At 52.1% G+C, this 25,485-nt stretch overlaps 1 protein-coding gene across 2 annotated transcripts in view; it reads right to left on the bottom strand.

The window, feature by feature from the left end:
- Positions 1-25,485, bottom strand: part of SLC48A1 (solute carrier family 48 member 1) — a 66,930-nt gene that overhangs the window by 4,626 nt on the left and 36,819 nt on the right. Inside the window, exon 4 of one of the 2 annotated variants that reach the window (XR_012642808.1) lies at positions 17,788-17,883. The exons of the other annotated variant lie outside the window; for it this stretch is intronic. The gene's annotated coding sequence lies outside the window, so the exon portion shown is untranslated. The remainder of the gene's footprint in view (positions 1-17,787; positions 17,884-25,485) is intronic. 2 annotated transcript variants of the gene reach the window in all.

Below are 25,485 nucleotides of genomic sequence, written 5' to 3' on the forward strand. Positions count from 1 at the left end.
TGTGCTGTGAGAGCTATACAGCTGTGCCTGATCAGGGATGTTTTCTGAGAGTGTTGAGGACACCTTCCTGGTGCAAGTGCTGAAAGAAACAACCAGGGGTCATGCTCCTCTTGAGCAGCGGCTCACAAACCAGGAAGAATTGGTAGGGGAAGTAGAAGGTGGCAAACTAGGCAGCAGTGACCAAAGAATGGTTGAGTTCAGGATTCTGATGAAAGGAAGGTAGGAGAGCTGCAGAATATGGACCCAGGACTTCAGAAAAGCAGACTTTCAAGTCCCTCAGGGAACTGGTAGGCTGGGTCCCCTGGGAGGCTAATATGAGGAAGAAAGGAGTCCTGAAGACTGGCTGTATTTTTAGAGAAGCTGTAGAGCCTTATTGAGGGTGCAGAAAAACCCATCCAATGGGCAGAACGAAAAGCAAATACAGCAGGTGACCTGCTTGGCTGAGCAGAGAAGTTGGTGAGCTTAAAAAACACAAAAAGGAAGCTTATAAGAAGTGGAAAATTGGACGGGTGACTAAGAAGGAGTATAAATGCATCAGTCAGACCTGTAGGCATGGAATCAGGAAGGCCAAATCTTAAAGGATGTGAAGGATAACAAGTATGTTGGTAAAAAGACTGTGGTCAGGGAAAGTGTGAGACTGTGAATGAATGGGGAAGGCAACTTAGTGACAGGTGATGTGGAAAAGGCTGAAGTTCATGGCTTTTTTGCCTCAGTCTTCACAGACAAGGTCAGCTCCCAGACTGCTGCATTGGGTAGCACTGCACAGTGAAGGGTGTGGGGCGGGGGGGAGCAGCCCTCAATAGTGAAATACTTGGTTAGAGACTATTTAGAAAAGCTGGGCATACACAAGTCCATGGAGCCAGATCTAATGCAGCTGAAGGCACTGAGGGAGTTGGCTGATGTGATTGCAGAGCTATTGGTCATTATATTTGGAAACTGATGATCAGAGAAGGTCCTGGACAAGTCCCAGATGACTGGAAAAAGGCAAAGGTAGCTCCTATCTTTTAAAAAGGATAGGAAGATTGAGGGAACTACAGACCAGTCAGCTTCACCTCAGTCCCTGGAAAAATCATGGGGCAGGTCCTCAAGGGATCCATTTTGAAACACTGGGAGGAGAGGAAGGCGATCAGAACAGTCAACGTGGATTTGCGAAGTCAACCTAATTGCCTTCTATGAAGAGATAACTGTCTCTGTGGATATGGTATCAAGTTGAGAGCCCCAGGAATGAGTCCTGGGGTCAGTTTTGTTCAACATCTTCATTAATGTTATGGATGACAGGATAGATTGCACCCTGAGCAATTTCACAGATGACACTAAACAGGAAGGAGAGGTAGATAGGATGGAGCATTGGGATAAGGTCCAGAGTGGCCTAGACAAATTGGAGGATTGAGCCAAAAGAAATCTGATGAGGTTCAAAGATAAGTGCAGAATCCTACACTTAAGACAGAAGAATCCCATGAACTGCGACAGGCAGTTCTGCAGAAAAGGACCTGGAGATTACAATAGATGAGTATCTGCATATGAGTCATCACCTAATAAATTATTTTGCTAGTCTTTAAAGTGCTACATGACTGCTTTTTTTGTTTTGCTAGAATACAGACTAACACGGCTATCTCTCTGTCAAAATTGGTTATGAGTCAGTGTGCCCTTGTTGCCAAGAAGGCTAATGGAATATTGGGCTGCTTTAGTTGGAGCATTGCCAGCAGATTTAGGGAAGTAATTATTCCCTTCAGTTTGGCACTGGTGAGGCCACCTCTGAAGTACTGAGTCTAGTTTTCGGGCCCCCATTACAGAAGGGATCAGGACAAATTGGAGAGAGTCCAATGGAAAACAATGAAAATGATTAGAGGACTGGACACATGACTCATGAGGAGAGGCTGTGGGAATTAGTCTGCTGACCAGAAGAATGCGATGAGGCGGGGAGAGTGATTTAATAGCATACTTCAACTACAGAAAAGGGGTTCCAAAGAGGATGGAGCCAGGCTATTCTCAATGGCAACAGATGATTGCTCCTTGTTCTGTGGTCTCAAGTTGCAGTGGGGGGGCTCTAGGTTGGATATTCAGAAAAGTTATTTCTCTAAGGCTTGGTCTACCCTAGGACATTAGCATGAATTTAGCTGACTTAGGTCGATGTTTTAAGCCAGTAGTCCACACTACAGGGGCTGTTGTGCTGAGTTTAAGGGCTGCTAAGATAGATTTTGATACTCCTGCTTCTCACAAGGAGAAACGCCAAATTTGATCTTGCATGGTCAACATTAGGGCAGTGCATATGGAGTGTTGTGAAATTAGACACTCTTGGCCTCCTGAAGGTGTCGCACAGTGCCCCAATGTGAGCACTCTGGCCAGCACTTTCAGCTCCGCTGCTCTGCAGGGCTACGTCTACGCTACAGAGATCTTTCTAAAGAAGTTCTTCTGGAAGATCTCTTCTGAAAGAACTTCTTTCAAAAGAGCGTGTCCACAAAAAAGCAGATCAAAAAAGAGTGATCTGCTCTTTCGAAAAAGAGCATCCACACAGCCTTCGCTCTTTTGAAAGAAAGGGCCAGGGATCAAAAATGAAGACTGCTCTTTCAAAAGAAGGGCCCCGTGAAGCATCTACACACGTTTTCTTTCAAAAGAAGCTTTCAAAAGGTGGTGTGCTTCCTGAGACGGGAAAGGAAGAGTGATTGCAAAAAGGAAAGCCACATTCTTTCAATTGACTTTTGAAAGAATGCTTTTTGTGTGTAGATGCTCCATGGGTTCTTTTGAAAGAGTCCCCTTCTTTTGAAAAAAATCTTCTGAAAGAACTTGTTAGTGTAGACGCAGACTTGGTGTGCAGGAAACAGCTTGGGAAAGTTTGAATTTCATTTTCTGTTTGGCCAGAGTGGCAAGCAGACAAGGCAGCACACCTCAGAAGCATCAGATGAGCATGCAGGAGATACAGGACCTTGTTGCTGTGTGTACCTGTGAGGAGGTGTGTGTGGGGAAATGAAGCTGTGCTGGCAGAACCACGAAGCAGCCAAAGAAACACAGACAGCTATGCCAAGATTTCACAGGGCACAGTTGAAAAAGGATAAACTAGGGATGCCAAATAGAGCTACATGAAAATGGCAGGTGCACCAGAAGACAAAGGAAGGAAAGGGATATTCTGGGTCATCACCGCAGACATGCCTCTTCTCTGAGCAGCTAAATGGGATGCTGGGGGAAGCCTTCCACAGACTGGTTGGGGACAGTGATTACGTCCTAAGAGATTCTACAGGCAACAGTGGGGAAATCATGGTGGATGAGGAAGAGGAGAATGGAAAGCAGGAAAATGGAGCAGCTGATCTCAAGGACTGCCAGAAACTTTTTCTAACTTTGAGCGTAATCCCCTCTTTCCAGGATGTTTCATAGCCAGACGCTGATGGCAGGGAAGGCTCTTCCCTATTGCCCTGGTGTCTAGATGTTCATAATTAGTCGCCAGGTGATCTGCCTCGGCCCTAAAACCTGGCATAAAATTTTCCCCCTTACTCTCACATAAGTTATGGCACATGTAGCAGACACCCACCACACAGGAACGTTGTCTTCGCTGAGGTCTGACTAAGTCAGCAGACTTCTGAACCTGCCCTTTAAAGGGCCAAAGGCACAGTCTACTACCGTTCTGCACTTGCTCAGCCTGTAGTTGAACTGTTCCTTACTGTGGTCCATGCTGCCTATTTATGACTTCATAAACAAGGAGTAAGCTGTTTCCCAGAATCACTACTGGCATCTCCGTATCTACAATGATCATTTTCTGGTCTGGGAAGAGAATTCCATCCTGCAGCTTTCTGAACAGACCAGATATTTCCTAAAGACATGCACATTGTGCACCTTGCAAGGCCATCCCACCCTGATGTCATTGAAACAGCCCTTGTGACCCACCAACACCTGAAACACCATCAAGAATTACCACCTGCAGTTTATGTACTCTGTGGGCAAGTGGTCTGGTGCCAAGATAGGGAGTGAGCTCTATCTATCATCCCGCCACAGTTAGAGAACCACATCATGGCAAAACCATCCACTCTGTCCTGCAGATTTCCCAGAGTCACTGCCCTTTGTAGCAGAAGGGTATTGATTGCCTTGGCTACCTGGATGGCAGCAGCCCCCACTGTAGATTTGCCCACTCTGAATTGATTGCCCACTGACTAGTACCTGTCTGGTAATGCAAACTGCCATAGAGCTATTGCAACACACTTCTGAACTGCCAGAGCAGTCTTGCTCTGGTATTGCTGCACTCCAGGGTGGGGGCAAGCAATTTGCAAAGTTCTCTGAAAGTGGTGTTATGCATATGGAAGCTTTTTAGCCACAGCTAATTGTTCCACAGCTGCAGAACAAAACTGTCTCACCAATCTGAGCTTGTTTCATGGCACCAGACCCAGCGCTCCAATGTGCACAAAACATCGAGTGCAGCCACCATCTCCACTTTCCTCCTCTCCAGTGTTTCATATATGAGTATGTCCATATCCTCAGAATCTTCATCGCTGATGGCTGCAGCTTAGGCTCTGCACATACCACAGCATAACGTGCAAGGTGCTCACAACACTTGCCAAAACAATCTGAAGCTGGATGGGGTCCAAGCTAGCCTTGTAATCGTGTCTGCACGGCTACCCAGTGAAAAAGGGTGCAAAAACAGTTTGTGGTTATTTGCCAGAGAGAAGACATAAGAGCACTATGGGAGGCTGAGCACACGTACCCAGAACCAGGGCTTTTTTCTGGGAAAAAAAAGTGCTGGAACTCAAGCCCCAAACCATTCTCCCTCCTGGCCCCAGGCTTAACCCCCACCGACCCCAGGCTTAACTCCTTCCTTGCAGCACCAAACTGCCCCCAGGCTTAATGCCCACACAGCCCAAAACCATCCCCAGACTTAGCCCCCTGCAGCCCCAAACTGCTCCCTCCTGCCCTCAGGCAGCTTAAACCCCACCCCCACAGCCCCAAATTTAATTGCTTTAAACCAATTAATTGAGTCTTTTTTTCAGCACAGCAGGAAGAGAGGAGCAGCGGCAGCCACAAAGCGCTCCTGAACGAGCCACATGTGCCTCAGAGCCGCCCAGCGGCCTTTTAAAAATGGGGGCACCAAGAAAAAGAGGCACCCACAGTGCATTGCTGGCAAAGTAAAAGCTGGTCACCCTAATGGTGATGCACTTCATCAATATCATGTTCCAGTGGGGACATTCACCCTCAGCTTTACCAAATTGGGTGCTTAAAAATCAACCTTAATAAATTTGACCTCATCTCCTTCTGTAGGCATACGCCAGGAGGGTGGTGACATGCTGGAACGGGCTGCCTCGGGAAGTGGTAGAATGAAGCTTGACATATCCCTGGCTGGGATGATTTTAGTTAGAGGTGGCCATGCTTGCAGCAGAAGGTTGGACTAGATGACCTAATGAATCTCTTCCAACCCTAATCTTCTGTGGTTTCCTGTTATTTGAAAAATCCACCCAGGGAGAGACTCATGAATGCTGCAGTGCTGGACATGGTAACCTAAGTGTTTTTCAACACTTGAAACCCCCTTTTTTAGCGTGGCTCTTGACACCAACTGCAGAACCCAGGATATCACAGAATATCAGCTTTAATATAAAAGGAAGTAATTGTGATTACAGTTTGACAACATAAAATACGTGCAGCCCAAAGATGCAGAAAGCAAATAAAAAGAAAAGCCTTTAGAAATCTAAATTTTCTGAGGACTTGACTCATGATTTTTGATTACATGGGGCTGGCCATTCTTCTGGTGAGAAATTTGTCACCAACCCAGCCAAAGAAAAACATTTGATTTTGAAGAATAATGGCAAAAGTATTTAATCCTACAAAAAATATTCTGATGAAGTCTGTGCCTGAGACTTCACTCCAAGAAATGTTTGAAGGGCTCACGTTTGTCCATTCAACCATTTGTAGGTGATCCCACCATCCCTTGCACCCAGGAATCAGCCATGTCTGGTTGACTGGGGGCACAGAGACCCTGAGTGATACAAAACTGTCATGCCAGCCAGCAGAACCATCCCATGTTTGGGGCATCTGCCCCAGGCCTGCCGTGCCCTATGGGAGCCCAGGTTACCCAGGGGACTAGTAGGGGGTCTGTCGCCTGCAACAGGTGTCAGGCCTGCCCCATAGTCATCAGCAGTGGAGGGAAGAGGAGCAACCTGGCTCCAGCCCGCTCCACTCTCTCAGTTCCCAGCTGCACCGCTCCGGGTGGGCCTGCACCCTGCACTCACAGGCAGCAGCGGGAAGCTGAGTGATGTGGCCAGGAGACTCGACAGCCTCCACAGTTCCCTGGGCACAGTGGAGGTGGGGCCAGGCAGGGCAGCCAGCCCTCTGCACCACCCAAAGCAGAGTGCCTCCCTCCACCCCAATCCTCAGAGCCGGGCAGAATGTGCAGTGTAGTGCTCCAGCCACCACCGCTGCTACAGTAACAGCAGTGGCCAGGAGCCCCAAGCCCCTTTGAATTGCTGGGCACTGGGGCAATTTCTCTTTTTCCCTGGCGCAGCCCCTCACCCTTTGCTGGTAGACCTGGATGTGGCTGAGGCTGGGTCGCTCCACTTCCCACCTCTGCAGCAACTGCAAGGGACACCAGACCCACGAATCCCAGGAGCCACGTTGTTTGAGATGGAGTTGATCTGGGGGGGGATGGAGCAGGGCAGGAAGAGGTGGGGCTGGGGAAAGGTATGGAGTGGGGGTGGGGTCAGGCAGGGGCCTGGGTTGGGGTTGACTCTGGCCCCTACACCCCCTAGGGATGGCCCTGCCAGGCAAAAGGGCAAAGGGACCCAAGGACGAGCAGGCACAGCACAGGGGGCTGACAGGGCTATGGTGTGGTCTTCCTCAGAGGCCACTGCAAAAGCAGATCTCAAACTGCACTGCGCTGGTAAACTGCCCAGTTGCCAATCTGTGGCTCAAGCTACCAGACATGCAGGGCCTGTGGTGAAAGGTGGGAGAGATGCCACACTGAAGTTACATTGCACATGGGAAGGAACGAAATCCATCATTTTCTCTGCATTGCAGGTATTACTGGAGCATGCAAAGAGGAAAGGTCGGTAAGAAATACTCCCAGGAAGCCCTGGGGCCTGAGCGCCCCGACCTCTGGCCTTTCACCTTCCCCTCAGGTGGCCATAGGAAACAACCTCGGCTCACCAGCCATGTTAGGATTGCAGTGGTCCATGGAAACATGAACCATGAAGTTACATTTGTACAGCTGAGTTCTGGGTGGGAGGGCATGTTCAAAGCAAACGTCTGTCTGTTTCCAGGGCATCTGCTGAGCTTAGCCATCCTCCTGCTGACCGGATCTTCCCTTTATGACGACAACTAAAGCACAAGAGATCTAATTTAAAAAGCAACACACAACTCCCCCCGGGATTTGGCCCTCTAGGCAGAAAATGTAACTCCAGCAGTTCAGCGGCAGGAAGGTAACGGAAAGCGGCCAGCACCAGTGAGGAACTGAAAGGCTGGCAGCATAACTGATGCCAATCCACACACAGCGGTATGGGAAATTGGATCAAACAAACTTGCTGTTGGTACTTGTTGAGATAACTAGTTTGATTAGGCAATAGAGCTGGCAGAATATGCTTAGACTCTATGGCATTCTGATGAAAAAATTCACATTACTTCAAAATCCGAGCAGCCCATGTTAACAAATAATGGTGCACTGAGAGATTTGTCGTTGTAAATCAGCATGCAAAAGGAAGGTTGGAAGAGACTTCAGGAGATCATCTAGTCCAAGCAAGACCAACTCCAACTAAATCTTTCCAGCCTGCTTTCTATTCTGAGGAGGAATCATCATCTGAGGCACATCAGGAAAATGATGCCCAACTGTCAGGGTGGTTGAGCACCAAAATAAATTGCCTAGAGAATTTGTGGAATCTGCATCACTCGAGGTTTTTAAGAGTACAAGACAGACACCTGTCAGCAATGACCTAGGTCAGCAGTTCCCAACCTGGGGTCTTATACCTATCTCATAGAACTGCAAGGGACCTCAAAAAGTTAGGGAGTCCAGTCCCCTGCACTCAGAGATTTTTTTTTCCTTTGACCCCCTCAAGGATGGAATTCACAATGCTGGGTTTAGAAGCCCAGTGCTCAAACCACTGAGTGATCCTTCCCCACAAAGGGCAGGGGTCCAAGAGAATAAAAGAAATAAAAATTATCATCGAAAACAAGTTTTAAGTAAATTCCAAAGTTTCAAACAATTTTAAAATAAAATATCTTCCAATAATGTTCTTCTGAAAATCTGTGTTGTGGTTTCCTTTTTCATTTAATGACGTGTACATAGTGGAAAGAATTGGCTTTGATGGGGTTTCACGAACGGTGTGGGGGGGTGTATGTGTGTCTGCACTAGTGGAAAGATTGGGAACCACTGATCTAGATGGCACATGGTCCTGCCAGAGTGCAGGGAATGGGATTTGAGGACTTCTCAAGATCCCTTCCAATGTCTAGGATTATAAGCAGGAGCGTTTCTAGTGGGGATCTGCTGGGTTGCCGTCCATTGCTATTTCATAGCGTGAGCAATGAAGTGTAAGAAAATAGAAAATCATTTCTGGTCAAATTTGCAGCTGGCCCCAAATTGGTGTCATGGGAAATAATGATGAGTATAGGCCAGATGCCCACAGTAATGAGTCTCTTGTAAACCAGGCTCATGGGAAAAAGCATGCATTTTATTACAGCTGCATACAAGGTTGGAATAAAGAATGTGGGTCACATCCATAGGATGGGGCATATCCCGGGAAGCAGGGTGCTTTAGATGTCAAGGTGGCCACCAGTTAACCACAAACTCCCCCCAACATGGCACAGCTTCAGGTGTTATCATAGAGTAGGTACACCCCCTGACAGGGCCAGGTAATGTCTGGGGAGAAGAGGGGAAAAGAACTATACAGCAGCTTGTGTGGTCCTAGGCTCATGGCCCTGACTACCATTCAGGGTGGTATAGCCTAGGGGCCAGGGTCAATGGCATTCCCTACCTCTGTGGGACTGTGTTGCCTAGTGATTGAAGTGGGATACCACTTGAGGTGGCATAGCAACTAGAGGAAGGGGACTCAGCACCCCTCAGCACTCCTCCAAATCCCAGCCCAAGGCCCTGGCAGGGCTAGGGTGCTCACAGAAGAGTCAGCTGGGATCCTCCTGTAGTACCCAGAGGCACTGAGACCTCATCTGGGGTGAGTGATGTCTCTGCTCTACAGCCTCAGCTGAGAGCCAGCTGGCCTTTAGCTCATGTGGTAGAGTGCAGGGCTTTAGTTCCTCTGTTTGCAGGTTCTATCCCTGGTGCTGGCAACCCCAGGTCTGTCAGTGTTACACTCCCAAAACACACAGGCAGCATCCCCCATTCACTCACCAGAGACAAGTCCAGGTTCCCTGAGTTACTTCCTTCCCTCTCCCACAAAGTCCCTCTGGGGTCCCCAGTAGGTCTAGCTCCAGCCAGGACAGTCTCTTCTTCAGGCTGGAGGCCATCTGCATACTGTGGCTCCATCCTCAGGGCCTACAGCAACTTCCTAGAGACAACCTATGTGCTCCTGCTTCAGCTATAGGCTGCCTCCAGGCTCAACACGCCCAGCAGAGGTGGAGGGATGGGGCTTTCTCTGCCTGTAAAGAGGAGTTAACCCTCTCTGGGCTGGTGTGGGGTAGGTATGCACTCGTCACGAGTGGGTATACACTGTAGCTGGGAGGTGCAATTCCCAGCGCGTGTGAATAGACTTATGTCAGATCAGTTCCAGCCAGTGTGCTAAAAATAGCAGTTTGGCCATTGCAGCAGGGGCTCACATTTGCTGCCTACCCAACCCCTGGCTCAGAGCTCCCTGTGCCACAATACTATCTTTGGTGCACTAGCTTAAGCTGAGCTGACGTTGATCTGTCCACTTGCCATGGAATCGCTTCTCCCTGCTGCACTGTAGAAATAGCTTTCGAGCAGTGGTGTCCAATAGACAGTAAAGGATTGCCACAGTCCCCCCACCGACACTCTTGCTCAAAATAAATGCCCCCTGCAACTGCCAGTGACTCACCAGAGCCAATGCTGGAGCTGCGCCGGGCCTCACGGCTGGAGCAGCACTAGGAGCTGCCCCAGGGCTGGCACCATGCTGGGCCCTGCACCCAGAGCCACAGGAGGAGCTGCTGCTGCTACCACATGCTTGTCCCACCAAGAGGTGGGGCATGTGCTTGAAGTGGGCGCTCCATATGTGCAGCTCTAAGGAGCCTCATTTCACCACACCACGATGTCCAGCTCGCCACATGGACATGAACAAGCGCATTGGAGACTCCGGCTCCAGCAGGCTAAAATGACCCTGGGAGAAGTAACTGGAGAATATCCAGTAGAACCAGCTCTGGTGCTCATGTCTTCAAGAGGATGTTGACATTAAAAGGGGTTTATAGAAGAGCTGGAATGGCGATCCTTGGTCTAGAAAATCTGTTTGTCGGAGAAGACTGAAGTGTAGGGAATGTGGCAGAAGGAACGCAATGCTGCTGAAGGCTGGGAGGAATGTGTCTCCCAGAGGTCATCTGCATGAGAATGCAAAGGGTGGCAGGTGTGATACTGAGGCTGGGAGGAATGTGTCTCCCAGAGATCATTTGCATGAGAATGCAAAGGTGTGCATGTGTGATACCTTTTCAGGCAAAGCCTAATGGGTAGCAAGTAAGCCATGAGATTTGGTCTATTGTAAACATGTAGTTGTAAAATCACAATTTAAGCTGACACTTAATGCGGGAGTTGTGAGGTCTCACCAATGCTCTGGGTTGTTGTGGGGGGCAGGGCAGTCGCCATGGCTGCATAAGACATTGATTACACAGGGCTCCGTGGTTTAAAGCATTGTAAAAAAGAAGGGGCGGTGCACTGGTTGAGCCAGCTTGCTAAGTGCTGGGGCCTTGCTGCTGCCTTGGCCATATAGCTATAAACCTGGCTTGACTAACCCTCCCCACCTGTTGAAAGGTAGCATTGGTCCTAGGGTGTTTGTGAAACCCCATATGAGAGATAGCAGGAGCTGAAATCACAGGGTTCTGCCTTAGGGTGATCCCAAGCAGTGGGGTTAGGAGTGATGGTAGGAGCAGAGGTGGATGACAGTGACTGGTGGGCTGCAGCTGGTGGCAGCAAGGGGAGGCTGCAGACAAGTGGACAGCTAGTACTGCCCTGGTGATGTATCTTTGGGTTTGGGACTGCAGAGCGGAAGGTACACCCTGTAACTGTGTGTGGGGTAAAGGGCCAAGAGCCCCAGCAAGAGACTGGGTTTTACTGCATATGGGGATGGTATCTGGGTGAAGGGGGTTTGTCTCTTCTTTGCTTAGATATACTGCATCTGTCGCTGTAACCTTGGGGTAGGTTATGGTCATTAAACAAGCCATTTCTATCTCAGACTCTGTGCTTGGGGGCGGGGGCGGGGGCGGGGGGGGAGAACCGCCTTACAGGCACCCAGCATGGGGGTGAAATTGTTCCAGGCCACTGGGTGGGGGCTCGAGCCTGTTGGTTGTATCCTTGACAGGAAAACCCCACAAGAGTTGAACCCGGCCCTTCTGGCAGGCATCTGGCATTAATAGAAGGGTTACAGAAGGAACTCCAGCTGTTTAGCTTAGCAAGGAGCAAGGGAAGAAGTGACTTGACTAGATCTGTAAGAACATCCAAAAGGAGGAGATTTCCAATCTCTGTCACCCCACAGAAAAAGGTCTAATGATCCAACAGCAGGAGCTGACACCAGACAAATTCAGACAGGAACTGAGATGAAGAGGAGGGGAATTAACCCTAGGAACTGAGGGAGGGGTTGATTCTCTGTCCCAGGTAATAGCTGCCCTCTGCCAGGGCTGGGCTGCAGGCAGAAGTCATTAGCTGGTACAGGAGTCCAACTGCATGGCCACAGTGGTTCCTCTGGCCTTATCATCCCTCTACCTATGAATGATCCAGGGGTTGCTAATGGGCAAGAGAAGACAGCAAAAGCCCAGATCAGGGAGGGGCCTCAACAGGTAAGGGGTGTGTCCTGCAGGGCCAGAAGTGAGGACCTGGGAATGCAAAAGTTTGGGTCTTGTGGCAGAAAACACAATGAGTGTGGATATGTATGGTTGTGTCTGTGTGCAAGCCTATAAACATGCCCATGTGCATGTGCATCTCTGCAGCTGTGTGTGAGAGACGTGCATGTGTGTCTGTGTTGGCTTACAGCTGCTTTGTGTTGTCCAGGTGCAGAGCTGTGGGTGGATGCATGTGTGTACATGACTGGTGTCAGCTGTACAGACAGGGTGTAACCTCATACCTGCTACACTGGTGCCAGCTGTACTGGACCTAGAGGTGTGCACTTGTGTACACAGTACTGACCGATAGGTGTGCATGCACTGGTACCTGCTGCACTGACCGCCAGGTGTGTACTTGCAACAGCTGTACTGACTGATGAGTGCTGTGCTGAGTCCAGCTATACCAGTCCTAGTGGTCTGCAGAGGTGTAAGCTGTTCTGACTAAGGGTTGTGCACTGCTACCAGCTGTACCAGCCCTAGTGCTGGTTGTACTGGTCCTTGAGGTGTGTAATTATACCAGATGTACTGGCCCTAGGGTTGTGCACTAACTCAGCTCTGTGGGTAGATCAGGTCCCAGTGTGGACAGGGACACGTGAGAGAAGCCTGGTTGTTCACGCCTGCACACCTGCAGTGCATGGTTGACAGATTGCAACTCCCAGACTCCTCCCTGAGGCTGCTGGATGGTGGGACGTGATTGTCCTGCTCCAAGCACTGTACCAGGGAGGAGCGGGGAGGAAAACGCTGTGAGTTCCACTAGGGAATTTTCGCCCAAACAGAGCTGGTGGGTGAAGCCTTCTAGTCCTGTGCCCATCGTTCTGCAATGAGCTGCGGGAACACACCAGCGCTGCGCCTCCTTACATGCAAGTCCTCTCTAGCCCTAGATCCACAGGATATGGCCAGGCCCTTTGTTAGTGTTATACGGGGACCCTGGTACTGTCGGCATCGAACTCTTTCCCTTATAAGGGGTCCTGGCTTTGAGACGACATTCTGCACCGTCTGTTTGAAATCGGGCAGAAAGAAGCCCTGGGCTAGAGAAATGGCTTCCTTTGGCCCAAGAACACCATTCCCCTTTAGCAAGTGCATAAACTCCAGAAAATCATCAGTTCCCTTTGATGCTCAGAATCTCAGGACAAGATTAACAGCAGCCAATGTCAGAACATGAATGAGATACCAAAAGGTGTCCATCTCCCTGGAGAAAGGGGAGCCACAGAGCTGAGTTGGAGCTCTCTCTTCCCCAGGCATCTCTCTCCTTCCTGAAAGGAAATGGTAGACACCCAATGGGAGGGACCATCTCCTCAGCCTGTTGGGGTCAAGTGTCCAAACAGGGAGAGTGGGGAGAGCCCCAGAGCTCAGGATCAGAGCAGGTGAGGTGTCAAGAAGCCAATTGGGGCTGGTTGTTACCAAAACCAGCAGAAATCTGGTTTGTTTGGGGCTTAACTGACTTACAAGTTGCTTGTAGGCTAGATTTTGGCTTGCGTCTTCTTCTGGGGTGGGGAGCGGAGGGTTGGCTCCTGGGAGGCAGGAGCAAAGGGGGCCCAGGACACAAGCAGAGGCAATGGGGGAGAAAGCTCAAGGGTGCACAGCAGGCCCACTACAGTCCCAGAATACACATTAGGGGGCAATGTTCCTTCTCACTTTTCCATCCGTGGGTGGAATAAATTTTGTCATGTGCACCAAGGTGTCTACAGCTGTGCACCAGCAATAGAAACATACAGTGCCCACTGTGGGTGCCCCGCTAATCAGCTGGGCTGCACCTGAATCTCTCCTGGGCACTCAGCCAAGTGCTCAGTTTACAGGGAACATTGCGGGGGGGACGTAGTCACATGGCGTCGGGGTTCTTTTACGGATTAGCTTGTTTTAACCTTGTTTTGAAATGGGATTAGCTTGCTGTCTGGCATATGGGGGAAGTCAGGGTTTTGATCGAGAAAACTGGGGTGCTGAATTACAGAGAGAAAGTTGACATCAGGCAAAACTAGAACACGTATTCGTAGAGCAAGTAGGCAAAATTGTATGTGAAAACATCAAGGGCAGAGTGATCCAGACCCAGGACAGCCGCATACTGAAATGCAGGGTAACCTAAGAGAGATGTTAAAGTGGGGGAGAAGTTCAGTGATCTAAAAGACACAGGAGAGAAGGGACATCAGGATCACGTCTAACATTACTGACCAATTTATGTTGGATTAGGCTGGAGAAGGCTCCTATAGTGACCGTAGAGAGCCAGTTGAAAGAGCTCACACTCCTGGGAAGGGAGGCCTGTCCTCGGTGGGGACCAGAGCCTTGGGAAGGAGAGAAAAGGCCCTAGGAGAGAGCGCAAGAGAGAGTGAGTGAGAGAGAGAGAGAACTCCATGCTCCAGACAGGGCTGGGGGGGCCTGTCCGTCCTGTGTGCTGAGCATCCCCCAATGAAAGTGTTCAGGCAGCAGGAAGGAGCAGTTGCCTGACTGGAAGGCAGGAGGTTGAGGAACGGGGCCAGAGGCATTGGCAAGGGCAGAAATCACTGCTCCAGGTTTTGTTCGCAGTTATTTCTGGTTTATGAGAAACACCGATCACCCCTGTTGAATGCCCCACTGAGTGCCAGCTGCGTCAGAGGAACCCCTTGTGTGCAGCAGATCAGAGCTGTCTACTGAGCCAGGTGGTATGGAAAGGTGAAGGGCTCTGTGTGATGGCTCCCGTTCCACACACCCTCCGTTCCCAGGACGCTGCAGTCTATAGCAGGGCCCTGACAACTCTCCAGAAATGCCATTGCAAATGCTTTTCCTAATATAGGCCTCCAGCTTCCACGCCCGAAGGCTCAGCCCTTCTTTCTGTGTGAGGACTGCAATCAGCTGCTTGGGGGTCTGTTGTTTTGTTTACTCACTTGGTCCTTCTCCCGCATTGAAAGTGATCCTAAAAATAGCCACAACCCGCTCAGTGCAACATCCGCAGCAGCTCTGGCTGCACCCCAGCTGCGGCGGGGCTTTGACCCATCAGACCTTCTCCCAGCACCAAGTGCTGGGCAGAGGGAACCCAGTCTGGCCTTGCCAGCTGCTTGTTTCTAATCCTGCAGCCTCCAACCCCTCAGTGTGGTGGGTGCAAACCTGGCCCAGGCTCATGCTCCAGCCAGGCCTGGCGGGGAGGGTTAGTCCCTTGCAAAAGCAAACAGGTTGTCACATTATGTCCCAGGATCTTCATCCCACACCCCTGAAAACTGCAGCCCTCCCTGGGCATTTGCCGTGTTTGCTCTGGGCACTCTGCGGCTGGAGGGGTGCTTGCCCTGTGAGAGCAGGAGCAGCGGAGCTGTGCTGGAAGTAGAGGCGGGAGCTGGATCATTTGGAGCACTGCGCTGTGCGTGGAGCGAGACCAGGCACTGCTGTTGAGTCACTTGCTCAACCCCTACGTTCCTGGAGAAAAGCCAGGCAGCGCCCGGTGCCGGGGTGTGGCTGCGACACCCCACAAGAGTAATGCAGCTGGTGGACAAAGGCAGAAAGCCCTGAGGGACAGGTGTGTTGTTGGGGGGAGGCAGCTCCAGCCAGGTACTCATGCTGGGTACCAGCAGCAGCCAATGGGCAGGCAGGGGCGGGGATGTGGGGCATGTCTGCCCTGCAGCTGGGAGGCACTACAGCTGGCTGTGTGGACACGGCAGCTCTGGCAGAGGCTCAGGCGAACTGGCCCAGCCAAGCCCCAAAGCCCTCGGGGGGCTAGCCCGGCTGGCCACACACACGCAACAGCCACTCTATTTGTAACTGCTAGCTTGAACTGCCCTGCCGGGCTAGGCTGCGCCCCCACCGTGGTGGCAGAGCCAGCCCTTGGGGGCAGGGGAATGACAGAGGGGTGCTGGGATTCTCCAGGCAATTGATTCTGCTCCCTGCCATCCCACCTGGTGGTGAGGCTGGCCTGCTGTGAGCTCTCCCTCAGGGAAGGCAGCCACCTCCCCAGCGGTGGGAGGGGCGTGGGAGCAGACATGGAGCTGTACAGAGGGCTGGGCAGGGACCCTGCAGGCACGGACTGAACAGATGCTCCCAGGGGCACAGAGGTACAGACGGCCCAGAGGCCTGACAACACTCGCAGGTTACTCTGTGGCTGGGGAGGGGAGGAGAAGGTTCTCTGTACCACAGGGCTGGGGAGTCCCAGACCCCCACAGCAACGTAACAGTGCACTGACTGGAGGCCTGCAGGTGGCCTTGTGCTGCCAGGGGCCAGTGTGGAGGAACTACCCTGGGCTGCCAGCTGCCAGGGATGGGTCGGAGCATGCACTAGGGTAAGGAGGTCCGACCCTGCTCTCACTTGGCCCCTGGGTGTTCCAGAAGGGGTCTGGCAGGAGGATGCTGTCCTGCCCCCAAGTCACAGTGCTCTCAACTCCCTCCGAGCTCCAGCAGCCATGTTGACTCCTCTGCAGCCCCTCCTGCTTGGGCCAGGACGCGGCGTGCGAGGGCAGCCACTATTAAATGCTGTTTGGGGGTTTTACAAGCACCAGCCAGTAAACACCAAGTATGTGCTGAGTCAGCACTGCGCTCCCACAGTGGGCCAGCCCCATTGCTGCAAAGTTTAGGGCAATACCTCCTGCATACAAACAAACAGACAAACAGGGCCGTGTGCTCACCCAGTGAACAAGCCACAGCCACTCGCCCCGCCTGAGGGGCCTGGCATGGAGGGGCTTTGGAGCAGGGAGTGAATCCCTTCTGAGGGAACCCCCTGCCCCCTCCCACCTTGGGCTTCTCCAAGTTCCCAGGCACATGTGCCCTGCATGGGAAAGCACGTGCAGAGCTTGTTGGCTCACTTTGAACGGCAAGACACCCAAATCCAGCACCAGACAGACTGGCCTGTGCCCCCGTGCTGGGAGCGGTCTGGGCCCTGAAGCCTGGCACCAGACAGGTAGGGCTTCCCCCATGCCAAAGGAGGGACTGGTCTGGACACCTGACGCCAGCATCTGACAGACTGGCCTACGCTTCCCCATGCTGGGAGAGGCTGAGTTAGGAGGCAATGAGACAGGTGTAGGCACCTGAGGGGTAGGAAAACAAGCCCTGGTGCCTAAGCATAGGTACAAAAGTGCAGCATAGGGGCCTGCAACCTGCAGCTCCAGAGCCACATGCGGCTCTTTAAGGACTTCTTTGTGGCTTCTGATGCTATAGTTGCAAAGTAAAAAACCCTCCTGATTTTGGATAAAGGAGAATGTCCCCCAGTAAATATGTACATTCATCCCTTGTTAAACAAGTACTTTACTTACGACTACTCGCTTAAACGAGAGACACATGTACCTCCCTTAGTCCACTAGATGAGTGAACTCCCCCATTATCACGAGCTTTACCCCATTCCCCTCGGCCCCAACCCCCCCCACCAGCTCCGCAGCCCAGCCCCAGCAGTCTTAACCTCCCCACCGGCCCCGCAGTCCCAGCCCCTTGCAGCCTGACCCCCCCGCCCCGCCCCGGCCGGCCCGCAGACTGGCCCGGCAGCCTTACCCCCACTGGCCCCATGGCCCCAGCAAATTTAACTCCACAGCGATACTGCAGACCAGCCCAACAGCCTCACCACCGCCGGCCCTGTGGCCCCAGCAGCCTTAGCTTCCCCCCCCTCCCTCCTGCCTTGCAGACCTGCCTGGCAACCTGACCCCCTCCCTCCACCAGCTGGCTTGCAGACTGGCCGGTGGCAGCCTGACCCCCCACTGGCCCTGCAGACCTAACCCACCCCAGCCTGATCCCCCTCTGCCTGCCGCCCACCCAATCTGCAGCAGCCTTAAGACCCCCCCACCTGCCCCATGGACTCTACCTGCCACCAGGTTTTAACCCTCCCTCCCACTCATGTCCGCAAACTGCCCCCAGCCTTTAAACTCCCTCCCCCTCCCCAAACCCAAGCTTCACTTACCTTTCAAAAGCAGTGCCACACGGTGCCACTCCTTCGCCAATCAGAGACTTTCACGAGTATTTTAACGGGAATTTAGTGGCCCTCATGAGTTTTCACCTACGAGCAGAAAGTTGAGAACCAATTGTGCTTGTAGAGCCAGGGATGAGTGTATTGCATTACAAATCATAGTGTGTGCACTGGTCTTAAAATAGGGGTTACAAAAAGTACGGCTGGATGTTATTTATTAAGGACTGTCTCGTATTCACAGGCCTTGCAGCTCTTGAATTACTGAGTTTTTTAACTGAATTTTTAAAAAGTCTCTTCTTGCTCACGTTGTTTCAGACCCCTGTCCCAGCACTAACTCACTACTGACCATGTGTTCCTGAGCACAGCTGACTGGTTCCTTTGCATTAACTCACTACTGGCATCTGCAGATACAGAGCCCCCTTGTAACACCAGGAACCCAGCCCGTTGGGGTGCAGTACCACCGAGGCCCTGGAGCTCGAACAGGCCCTGGGGAACTGGTGTGTCTTTGCCTGGCAGGCCCTTGCTTAACTTGCAGGTTTGCTAGTTTTCTAAGTGGGCCCCTGATGGTCCCATGTTTTTCTGGGGCAAGGTTGGGGCTATTGCTCAGCTAGACTCTCCCAGCAGCCGCATAGAGCCAGGGCTTGTCTCCTACCTGCCTCAGGATGGGTGGCTGGGCTCTGGCTTTGCTGCACTCAGGCTGGCCAGTCACTTGCAGAACAAAGCACCCTCCTTGCTGAACTGGCTTCTCCATGCCCAGTTGGGCTGGGGCTCGCTCAGTATGGCTCCCCAGGCACACACGCACCCTGCTCTGGGTGGGATGCAGGTATCCTGGGGAGCTACCTGGCCTGTGCTCTGAAGGACAGAGTGGGTCACCCCTGTGCTGCCATCTGGCCTTGATCTCTCTGGATCTGGGCTGAAGGGCCAAAGCAAAGGAACGTGGCGGGGCTGCAGCTTCCCCCCCCACCAGCTCTGTACAAGGATAGTCATGTGCCACTGTAACCATCACATCTAAGGGTGTGGATCACTGTCCCGCATAGTGGCACCTAGACCACATACAGAGAGAGCGAGCGAGCTTCCTCTATAGCCTTAGCTGAAACACAGCTGCCTTTTAGCTCAAACTGTAGAGCGCCTGCACTGAGCTCCACCAGTCCCAGGTTTGAGTCTTTGGCTGTGTCTACACATACACATACAAAAAACTTTGAAACGGCCATGCTAATGGCCAAATCGAAGAATACTAATGAGGTGCTGGAATGAATATTCAGCACCTCATTAGCATGCTGCCAGCCACGGCACTTTAGAAGTACCACAGTTTGCTCGCCAGCGGCTCGTCTACATGGGGGTCCTTTTCAAAAAGACCCTGCCAGCATCAAAATCCCCTTATTCCTATCAGCTGAATAAGGAATAAGCTGAATCAAATAACCTTCCTGTCGGCAGCTACAGCACACACTCCATACATAGGGAGCGTACGGAGAACTCCCCAGATACTACAATCTCTAGGGCTCTCAGCCAATGTTCCCTGTAATCTGGGTGCTTGGGAGACTACCCAAGGGATTCAGGTGCTGCTCAGCTGATTAGCAGAGCACCCACAGCTGGTAGCCTGTGTTTCTTTGGTGCTGAACATCTGCACATGCCTTGGTGCACATAACAATATTTATTCCAACCATGGATGGAAAAAATTAGAGGGAACACTGGTCTCAGCCCACTCCCTGGGGCAGCTCAGTACGGGGCAGGTGAGCAATGTACCAGTGCATCAGCAGAAGAGCAAAGGTCCTAAAGTGAGCCTTGTTGTGGGGCAGGACACAGTGGGAGGGGGAAGCTTTGGGCTATTAACAGGCCTAGTGGGACATGCAGGCCATACAATGACCATAGCCTCAGAGGGGGAGCCCTGTAAGCCTGTAGCTTCACAAAAAACAAGCAGCCCTGTAGCGCCTTAAAGATGAACAGTTTTATTGATTAGGTAATGAGCTTTGATGAAGTGGGTCTTACCCAGGAAAGCTCTTTACCCAGTAAATAAAATGGTTCCTCTTTAACGTGCTACAGGACTGCTTGTAGGAGCAGGTTAGACAGACATCTATTGGGGATGGTCTTGACGGTGGTTGGTCCTACTGTGAGGACAGGGGGCTGGAGTCGATGACCTCTTGAGGTCCCTTCCATTTCTAGTGTTCTGTGTGTCTATCATGGGCAGTATGTGAACTCTCCCCGCCTTTGAGAAGGCTTCTCCCACCTGCCCTCATCTGCCACCCTCTGAGGAGTCCCAGGCCATCTGCCCCATCTGCCAGCCTGCAGCAACTGTACCAGCCATGCCAAGTCTAGGCCAGCCTGAGCTGGCCCAAGTACCAGTCCAACCCCCAGGCTGTTGGCCCACTGCAGTACTGGGTTGCCGGCTGGCCTGAGCACAAGACTGCTGGCAACCCCCTGGCCCAAGCCTCAGGCCAGCGTGAGCAACCCTGAGCTGCTGGATGCCAGACTGACCCCTGGGCCACTGGCTGGAGCTGAATCCCCACTGGCTTCAGGGAAGAGGAAGAACAAGAACGAGGCCATGAGAGCCTGGACAGGGCTCCAGCCTGGGTTAGGAGAGGCTTAGCCACCCCTGAGCTACGATACTTGTCACCCGGGCCCAGCATGAGCTCTGCTCCCCAGCCTGGCACCTGGGGCCAGTGGGGCTAGCACTCAGGAGACCAGAGCCCTGGTCCCAGCTGTGCCACATGCCCACTGCGCGATTTGTGGCCTGTGCCTTTGCAGCTGTTTCAGTAACTGTAGCGCACGGTATCACCTGCCTCCCTGTCATTTGTAAAATGCTCTGAGATCCAGGGTGTTCAGTCCCCAGAGGCTGCACAGAGCCTGCTCCCAACCCCTGGCCTTGCCTGTGACAGAGCAATTAGCACTTCAACTCCAGCCCAGACTGCAGCTGCATTGGCAAAGCAGCAGGCTAGAGCCCCACCCTTCAGCTCCAGCAGGGAGAGGAAGGATCAGGATTCCTGGGGGGACTCGGGAGCTGGGACAAGAAGGTTAGCTCTGCCATGGGTGAGTCGCTCTGTCCCTCTGAGCCCCTTCTCCCAGCTGTGATATCGGAATCTTAATCTCTTCTCTGCCACACGCCTGGCGTGGGCATTTGGCCTGCGAGCTCTCTTCCCCTCCTGCTGTGCAGCGCCCTTACATTGGGGCCTGATCGCAGCCAGGGCCCCCAGGTGCTCCCATCACCCTACGTGCAGAGAGCAGGCCAGACCAGAAGCCCTCTGTGCTACAGTCCCTGTGCCCACAGGGTTCAGCACACGGCTCTGAGCCATGGCAGAGGTGGCAGCCCATCCCAGCCCGGGACAAATGGAAAAAGGAAGGCTGGGAAGAGCCCACGTGCTGCTCCAGTTCTGTCAGCCCCGTTCTCATCTGCTTGTTGGGACAATGGAGCTCTGATGGTTCCATGAGTGCGGCTGAGCAATGCCAGCTGGTGGCTCCGGAATGAATTCTGTAGGACACCACCCCCCAGGAATGAATGGGCTGGGGGCACCAAGGAGCTGACATATTCCCTCGGGCTAATGGCCCTCCTCAAGCAGGCATGTCCATTATCTCTGAGCACTGGCGCCTGCTCCAACGAGCTGCGCATGGAGTCCTGTTGGCATCTCATCTCACAGCAGGGGAGGGGTCACTCCTAGGGAGGAGCTGAGCCATTAGAATAATGGAAAGAACTAGAGTGTGAGGGGAAGGATGGCCCAGTGCTCACTGCAGTGACCTAGCGGGTGGAATATGCAGGCTCTGGGCTCTCCAGGGGAGTATTTGGTACCAGGTCTGAGCCCTGCCTCCACTGGAGGGAAGCCTCGGAGCTGCCCTGCCTCTAGAATGGGGCAAATCTGCTCGGTCCCCCTTCAAGGACAGAGCAAGGCTAAAGCTGGCTGGGAAGGGAGGCAGAATGAACACCCTCCCCGACTCCCTCACACCCCTCCAGTGAGATAACAGGACTCAGCACAGCCTGTGCAGGAAGGGGGCATGCCTGTTTGGCAGTGCTGCCTGGAGTAACTGAAGTCCCAATAACCTAGAGTGTACACTCCTGCTCTGCCCATCTGTCCTGCAGCGCCACCCCGCAGCCCTAGGCCCTTCAAAACATGCTTCTGCTGCCTCAGAGTCACTGCTGTCCTCCAGCAGCTACTGCAAAGGCTCACACCCTGCAGGGCCAAGCTGCACAGTTCCCCAGAGCAGCTTCTCCAGTAAGCCCAGGCCCCAGTGGGTTTCACTGCGACAGAGTCAGTGGGGAGGGAGTCTCCCAGCGTCTTTGCTCAGGATAACCTCAACCTCTCTCTATAAAAGACAGATGTAGTTTTACTGCACTGGACAGGAGACAAACGAAGCCCTTTGTCTTCTTTGCTGCACAACTCTGCCAGTGAACCTGCCCCACAGTCCAGCTCTCTCGGCCCTGGGCTCCCTACAAACACAGCTCTGCCATTGTCCCTGCCCCACAGCCCCAGCTTGCTCAGCCCTGGGCTCCCTACAAACACAGCTCTGCCATTGTCCCTGCCCCACAGCCCCAGCTTGCTCAGCCCTGGGCTCCCTACACATACAGGTCTGCCATTGTCCCTGCCCCACAGCCCCAGCTTGCTCAGCCCTGGGCTCCCTACACATACAGGTCTGCCACTGCCCACTCATCCCTACTCAGGCCTTTGCTAATCCAGTTCCAGGTCCCTTCAGCACAGGCTGAAGTTGTGCTCCATTGTGCAGTGTGTGCATTGTGAGCTGGTGACCCCTGGGGATTCAGCTGAGCCCACCAAACTCATTTCATTTGTAATTGGAGCCAGATTGAAGCTCAGTGCTTCAAAAATGCCGGCTGGTGCCTTTAACCACAGCATTACAGAACTTGGACTCCTTCCTGCTGCAGGAACAGCATCAAAGCACAGACACCGTTCCAAAGCTTTCCCCTCCAATGTGTTCCAAATGTTCTAATTACCCTGGCCTCCCACCGGCATTTACACTCTGGCTCTGATACCGAAAACAGATGAAGAGACATAAACATGAGGGGCCTCCCCTCTCCTTGGAACACGCCAACCCCCAAGAGTCAGCTCCGAGCACCAGTGTGTCCAAACAATGCCCTGCTCTATGCATTCCAGAGCTGGGAAGTGAAGCCCCAAGAGGTGAGCTGCAGGGTCCCATGGGCCTGTACTGCAAGGAGGATGCACAGCCTGCTTGGCAGAGATGGGAGGGGAATTATCACATAACTCAGTGCAGTTATTTGGAGCTAAGTGTAGGCTGGGGAGAGGCCCCATCCCCCAAGCGTAGGGAGGCTCTAAGTGGATGCAAGCTTTTGGCACAGGAGTGGTGCTCACCTAGGTTTGTCACACTAACTTGGAGCCATTTTTGCCCCAGGTGTTCATTCTAGTTGGAGGTTGCATGGTGATGAGTTGGATGGGGCAGGTCCTTCACCTGACTCCGTGAAAGCTGGGTTCAAATTCCCTGCATCGCCTTCCTGTGAGATCTGGAGCAAGTCCCTGTGGGGTAGTGCGCCTCAGTTTCCCCTAATGTAACACAAATCATGTGAAACACTGCAGCCTGGTCTACACTAAGAGATTACGTGGTATAACTACACTGCTCTAAGGTGTGAAAATCCACCTCCTGAACAATGCTGTTACACTGAGCTAACCCCACCGTTGATAGCACTGGGTCAACAGAAGAATTCTCCTGACAACCTTGCTGCTTCTTGGGGAAGTAGAGTAGCTCTGCTGGCGGAGTAGGTTGTGTGTCCACTGAAGCATGACACTAGTGCAGCTGCAACCTTTTATGTACAGACAAGGCCTCATAGAGGCCATTGGCCAATCAAAGGAGCATGTGTGTGAACAATGTGAATGTAAACCTGACCCCAGGCTCTCACCCACAGCTGTTCTTCCTTTCCCACTTCTCAGACAAGGCCCTCGCTTTGCACCAGAATGGAAGCAGCAGTTTCAGCCTCCTGCCGCTTTTGCCTTCTGTATAGTCTATGAACAGAATCTTTGTTTTATAGAGCTTTGAGCTGGGTAGAGGAGATGTCCCCAGCACAGGGAACTGGGGAGTCAGGGGTTGTCTCTGAAATTCCCTCACACCCAGCCAGTGTTTCGCTGACAGACTCTGCATCATCCAGAAAACAACTTCCATCTGCCTCTAGTGCATCTGGGTATGCCCTCCACACCACACAGTGTAACCCCTGCCTACGGCAGACCTAGACCCCATGCGGGGCATTCTAACTGCACACATCCTGAAAACCCAAACAAACACAAAAGATTTCCAAAACATGGTCAATTAAATTTTTTGGCAAAAGGTTTGGAATAGAAAAAAATGCTCAATTTTGCAACTGCAGCTTTGCGATAGTTTTCTCCCCTTTTTGGATGTATCTGCAAATATGCATATGCCAGGCCACCTTTCAGTCATTTCTAGCAGAGATTTGCTATTGACTTTAAAGGAGACAGGGTTGCTTCCTCAGTCTGTGCTATCACAGAGTCCAAGGTGCAGTCACACTCCCAACAGTCTGGCTTATCTAGAAGTTTGGCTGCATTTTCTATGGTTGCTGCATAAACCACTGAACCATCATTGCCTTCACATGTGGCAGTAGAAAAACAGAAGATTCTAACTCCCCTCATGTTCCTTGTAAACTGAGCACATTGGTGACCACCCAGGAGAGATTCAGGTGACACCCAGCTGATTAGCAGCGTATCCACAGTAGGCAGGATTTGTTCCTATGGGTGGTGCACATCCATATCAGCCTTTGTGCACAGAAAATTTATTCTACCCATGGATGGAAACAATTAGAGAGACCACCTCCCAGAGCTCAAAATGGAACCCAGGAGTTCTGATTCCCAGCCCCCATTCCTTGCTGTATCCCAGTAGACCCCACTCTTGTCTCCTCTCAGAGCAGAAAACAGAACCCAGGAGTCCTGACTCACAGCATTCTGCTGCAAACACTTGTGTAACCCCTAGGGAAAGCGTCAGGCCCTTCTAGGGGCTGCTCCATCTTGGAGTAACCTGTACTGCTGCAACTGAGCCCACTGCTTGTTGGTCCCCAGGAAAAGAGTCACAAATTCTGTCCATGAGCTCAGTGCCAGTTGTTTTCTTTAAAAACCAGCTTTCATTTGGTTCTCAGAGGGAGAAAATAGCCCTGAAAACAGTATCAGTACCATGTTAGCCTGTATCCACAAAAATGAGAAGTCCTGTGGCGTCTTATAGACTAACAGATTTATTAGAACATAAGCTTTCGTGGGCAAAGATCCACTTTATCAGATGCATGAAATCTGTTAGTTTGTAAGGTGCCACAGGACTTCTTGTTTTTCCTTGAAAATAGATGACAGCAAAACCTCCTCCTCACATCAGTCACACCAGGATGTACAGTAAGGTCCCCACATTCATGAACTTAATGTTCATGAATTCAATTATTCACGAGTGGCTGCTTCCTGGGGCTTCAGCTGGGAGCGCCAGCAGCTGCTGCTTCCCCATGGCTCCCAGCACCCCTGCCCCCAGCCCCCATATTTGCAAAAATCAACATTCACGAGGGTTCTGAACATGGAACCCTCACAACTGTTGTGGCCCTACTGTACAAACTGTCGGTAGCCCACATCCTGGTCATTCCCACATGCTCTGACTGCGCCAAACAGCATGAGGCCATGCACACTGGTAAGTGTGAAAGCTGGTAGTGAATCCTGTAGAGAAAGGGGCATCTCTCCTGGAGGCAGCCTGACTGTCCGG

This window comes from Carettochelys insculpta, chromosome 29 (genome assembly GCF_033958435.1).
Source record: "Carettochelys insculpta isolate YL-2023 chromosome 29, ASM3395843v1, whole genome shotgun sequence".
NCBI classification, from domain to species: domain Eukaryota; kingdom Metazoa; phylum Chordata; order Testudines; family Carettochelyidae; genus Carettochelys; species Carettochelys insculpta.